Source organism: Ananas comosus, linkage group 3 (genome assembly GCF_001540865.1).
Source record: "Ananas comosus cultivar F153 linkage group 3, ASM154086v1, whole genome shotgun sequence".
Lineage (NCBI taxonomy): Eukaryota > Viridiplantae > Streptophyta > Magnoliopsida > Poales > Bromeliaceae > Ananas > Ananas comosus.
This window is the reverse complement of record NC_033623.1, coordinates 6,325,495-6,331,494: the sequence shown is the minus strand read 5'-3', so window position 1 is coordinate 6,331,494 and position 6,000 is coordinate 6,325,495.

Sequence of the window (6,000 nt, the reverse complement as noted above, 5' to 3'; positions counted from 1 at the left end):
TCTCTACACTTTTACAGCAACCCGAAAGGTTGCATATTATAACATTCAACATACGGCTTCCTCTATAAAGTTCCATACAACTCCATTGTTAACCACCGGTTGCATGAGACTTATATAATATTCGTAGTTTCAAAAACCAACACCTCAATTCCGAATCAGTTTTAGAGACTTTTACATCAGCCTTGTAATTAAAATCTGCATTGATAGCTGTTTTAGTTCCCAATTATTAAAATGTACTTATTAGTATAGTACACTGAAAGCCTTTATCAGCGTTATATAACAAAAGCCAATTTCAGATTTCAAGAATCCAACAATCCAAACGCTCACATGGCATGCTGGCAACGATGATCTCTAAGTGTTTTTTCCAAACTCTCTTATAACAACATGGGCTTTACATAATCTATTAATTAATAGCATATAGTAAGCTTCACCTTTCCACCGGTCCAAAACTTTTTAATTTGAGCATTTAACGTGATTTAAAATTAATCTCTAAGCGAAATCTTGCAATACTAGACATATTTCCTTCCACTGCCAAGCCCACACATGAGGTTTGTAGATACATTCTTACTCTAAGGTTCCATAACAAGTAGTTCTTCTCTTAGGATTTATAACAACAGTTCTTAGTATTAGAAGAACCTAAACATTTACATCCTTCTTAAGTACTTTACATTCACATCTTAACTAAAATACAATTTACCCATCATATCTCCACAGCCCCCAGGTTCATATACCACCAAATATAACATAGCCCAATCTCTAACCTCTATCCTCCAAGAACTCCAAAACCAAACGATACTAGGAGTTACCCAATTCCTAGTAGAGAATAGATGGACCTCCTCCAGGGTGGTACGTTTCCCAAAGCAAATCGCTTCTGCACCTACTTCCAGCGAAAAGAGCTCATTTCACCTATTTACACCAAACTCCTCACATTAGGGTTCATAGAGAGGAGAAGAGGAATTAAACAAAAGAGAGAGGAGAGTTGAGAGAGTACACCACTTTTCCTTGCTCACAATTTTCCTCACATGCCAAGAAGCGCCGAACTCGCTGCGTTCTCTTTCAAATCCCCTAAAAAAACTCCTTTGTTTGGTTAGAAGAGGAGTGAGAAGAAAGAAGAGGAAAAGAAATAAGAAATGATAGAGAGGAGAGTAGTCCAAGACGTACTGCATTAGGTGCGCAGGTGGATGCATGGTCGGTTACGTGATAAGCTGGACACATTTGCACATTAACCCTTCAATTTCAGCAAAAGCGTTCTTTCCAGTCCTGGCACAATTTTATGATTTGGTACCTCACTGAGGTTACACATCTGTACCTCACTGAGAGTAACAATGCAAAATCTGCACTTACTTAAATTCTAGCAGAGCCCTGGCAGCCAGTTCCATTCACGCTCGTTCGGCACATTTCGCTAATTCAAATCCTTTATTAAACGTTCCGATACATACCAAATTACATCACCTAAGCTCTCAATTTATCTTGAGAACAAACTATTTTTACTTTCTTGCTTTCTGTTGATTTCCGGATGATCAAGACTAACTAATGCAACTTGCTGTTCCTGGTAGCAACATGCTTTCGAAGCTTCTTTTGCTTCCAAACTTGAGTCGACACGCTTCGGGACCATTCGCCGGATTAGCTTAACTACCCTTCATGCTTCCAACTTTAATTTTTGAAACAATCATTTTTCATTTTTGCATTAACTGATCAATTAAGCCTCAAAATAACGCCAATTTGCAATTCTTTACTTTGGCAGCCGCTTCACTCCGGCTTCTTTTTGTGTTACCACTTCATACAACATGTCAAACCTTCTAAATATACCATCTATTGCTTATTCCCAAGTTCACAATTGATTCAGAGATACCACTAATTTATCCTCAAGCCTCACTTTGCTTTATTTAATCCAAGTTGGCGTCCGTGATCCGAAAAACTCCTTTTTTATATTTTGTTTTGTCCCATTGCGCCGAGCAGACACTTATTCTCTCCGGAATTTTTTCCCAACACATCTAAAATCACTCGGGGGAAGATTCGCAAAACCAGTCTCAAGCCTTTACTTTGATCCTCTGGGTCAAAGTTGCATCACACTCAAGTTTTCCATATTATTACAAATCTCCCCTTGTTAACCAAAGTTTCTGTCCGCGAAACTTAGATACAATTCTCTCCTCATGTGCTTTAACGGATTGGAGGATTAAGTTTCTAGCAATCAGCAACAGTAATAGAAAGCATACCATCAAAGTTTTACTCCATTCCACACTACACTGATTTTTCCAATCAGTTTTCTCAAACACTCTCGTTCGTAGTTTTTCAATCTTAGTTTCATATCAGGGTGATCTCAACACACAGGACGATGCCTCCGCTCTTTACGGCTCTCTACTCACAATCCACCTGGATATGTCCACATGCTTTTCACTTCCATGCACACGGTAACTATCTGTTCCCAATACTGTAAATCGTTCACCAATCACTATTCGACATAAGGTCTATCCCTAGCTTCAATTCGATTACACGTAAACGTCTCTTGTTGCAAGAGTAGATCCATATCATCGCATTAACGTCCTCATTTGAAAGATTCTCACACTCTACTCCTACCTACTCAGGAGGCAACTCAAACTCTCTAGGATTAGGTTAAAACCTTGCCCCTTCAGCGTCTACTAATCACACGTGTCCACTATTGTGGGCCATACCACAATTACCGATTATGCTCAGCTACCATCCTGACAACTCTGCCCTGAACCCACAGAGTTGTCAGGCCGCTTTCACACAGCTACTACGCCTGCCAAAGGTCCAGGCTGTCAATTCAGCAAGTGGGTCCAGGAACGGATTGTCCACAAGCAAATACTCGCAACGTTGTTCACCTGACCGTCTCTACCGAGCTATAAACACAACATATCGGCTCTAAAGTTACCTAGTGCGAGCTTAAAATTCGACGAACACCTCCAATAAGCGATTCAAAAGGATGAAGGAGTTTGAAGAATTTAAATCATCCAAGATTATTAACATTGACGGGAATTTAAATAATAAAACAAATATTTTTATCTTTCAAACAGCAGGGTTAATACATATATAAAACAATTTTTACAATAATAATCGAATGGGATCAAAATTAGAGATAAAACGACGCACGCCTTCTCTTAGGCATTTTATCGAGCATATAACGGACATTCCAATAGGTGAGTAGTATGTGAAGTATTAAGCAACAAGATCATACAGAGGATACAATATATAAAATTAAGCTGCTCAAACGACGAGGATTAGGTATTACGAAATCAGATTTTAGTGATTTCAATTTTCAATAATCAAGAAACGAGTATTCAAAATAATAAAATATAACAACGAATAGAGAGGTTGGGTGATTACAAGATCTGATACAAAGGTAAAATGAGGAAAGGAGAAAAACCTTCTCGAAAACGGTGAAGACGACGGCAAGATTCCGTCGATAACGAACCAAAAGAAAATAATGGCCAATGAGAAATTCGGTGGAGGCGGCTACGGATGGCGGCGACGACGATACGGAACGGATGGCGTCGCGCGTGCACAAGGGAAGCGGCGGAGGTCGTACGGGCGTAGAGAGGAGAGGGAGATCGAGCGAAAGAGAGAGATGGATCGGGTAGGGGGTTCGTATCAAAAGAAAGGGCCTAATTAGTTAGGGACTAATTAAGCAACAAAATGCCACCGAGTCCCTCGAAGATCCGAAATTACGAAAAGGTCCAAACTTAAAGTAAATTGGAGTCAAAACAAAAGGTTAAAAGTGTGGAGTATTACATCTACCCCTCCTAAAAGAAGTTTAGTCCTCTAAACTTAACACACCTTAGCTCTCGAAAAGTTGAGGGTGCTTCGTCCTCATCTACTCTTCAAGTTCCCAAGTAGCTTCTCGTTCAGAATGATTGCTCCACTGGACTTTAACATATGGAATGGTCCGTCTTCTCAAAACTTGCTCCTTTCGGTCAACGATACGTATCGGCTGTTCGTCATAAGATAGATCTTCTCTAAGCTGCAAAGGTTCCGGCTCTACAATGTGGCTCGGATCGTGAACATATTTTCTCAACATAGATACATGAAAGACGTTATGCACTCCAGCTAAAGAAGGCGGTAAGGCAAGTCTGTACGCTACGTCACCAATTCTTTCAAGTATTTCAAAAGGGCCCACATAACGAGGGCTAAGCTTCCCACGAATTCCAAAGCGCATAATACCTCTTGAAGGTGACACTTTCAAGAAGACATAGTCTCCGACTTCAAACTCGAGCGGTCTTCTTCGATTATCAGCGTAGCTCTTCTGTCGATTCTGAGCTGCTCTGAGATGCTCCTTAATCAAATGAACCTTCTCAATAGTTTGTTGCACAATTTTCGGACCAAGTAGCTTTCTCTCACCAACATCATCCCAACAGAGAGGGGATCTACACTTCTTTCCATACAAAGCTTCGAAGGGAGCCATTTGAATGCTGGCCTGGAAGCTATTATTGTAGGCAAACTCAACCAATGGTAGGTGATGATCCCAAGAGCCTTTCATATCGATTACACAAGAGCGTAACATGTCTTCTAAAATTTGAATCGTCCTCTCGGATTGGCCATCTGTCTGCGGATGGAAGGCGGTACTGAAGTCCAGTGTGGTTCCCAAAGCTTTATGTAATCCTTTCCAGAAGTGAGCCACGAACCTTGAATCACGATCAGACACGATCGAAACTGGAACACCATGTAGACGTACTATTTGTGCAATATAGAGCTCCGCTAGTTTCTCCAAAGTCATGCCCGTCTTTACCGCCAGAAAGTGCGCTGACTTAGTTAATCTATCAACTATGACCCAAATTGCATCGTTGCCCTTCTCACTTCTAGGTAGTCGAGTAACAAAATCCATAGTTATTCTCTCCCATTTCCACTCAGGAATAGGAAGGGGCTGAAGTAAGCCGGCTGATCTCTGCTTATCGATTTTCACACGCTGGCAAGTCAAACACTTAGCCACGAACTCTGCGATCTCCCTTTTCATGTTACTCCACCAGAAGACGTTCTTCAAATCTCTGTACATTTTGGTTCCTCCAGGATGCACTGAATATCCCGAATAATGAGCCTCCTTCAAAATTTCGTTTTTAAAATCCGGATTCTTAGGAACGCATAACCGGTTCCTAAATCTCAAAGAGCCATCTTCATGAATTCTAAACTCCGATTGTGCTCCTGATTCCACTAAATGTCGTGTCTTCTGAAGATGAATGTCATTCGCCTGGGCTGACTTGATCCTATCAATCAGTGTAGGTTGAACCTGCAGGTTAGCTAGATGAGCTTCAGACCCATGGATGTGAATTTCTATGTCGAGCCGTCTGAGATCCTCTAAAATATGTCGCTGAGAAGTAACCAATGTCGCTATATTCCCTATTGATTTTCTGCTGAGGGCATCCGCTACGACGTTGGCCTTGCCCGGATGATACTTGATGGTCACATCGTAGTCCTTCAATAGTTCTAGCCACCTTCTTTGTCGCATGTTAAGTTCTTTCTGTGTGAAGATGTACTTTAAACTTTTGTGGTCGGTAAAAATCTCACAAGGCTCGCCGTAGAGGTAATGTCTCCAAATTTTCAGTGCAAAGATTACTGCTGCCAATTCTAGGTCGTGGGTCGGGTAGTTCTCCTCGAATGGCCTCAGCTGTCGGGAAGCATAGGCAATCACTTTGTCATTCTGCATCAGGACGCATCCCAATCCTTTCTTCGAGGCATCACTGTAAATAGTGAATCCCTCACCACTAATAGGTAAGGTAAGGATAGGTGCTGATATTAAGCGTTTCTTCAATTCCAAAAAGCTTTGTTCACATTTATCCGACCACTGAAATTTAACTCCTTTTCGTGTCAACTGAGTCAATGGTGCAGCTAGGCGGGAGAAACCTTCCACAAATCTTCTATAGTATCCTGCTAAGCCCACAAAACTTCGAACCTCGGTGACGTTGCTTGGTCGTGGCCAATTTTTCACAGCTTCTATCTTTGAAGGATCCACTGAAATACCTTCCTTAGACACAATATGTCCGAGGAAGG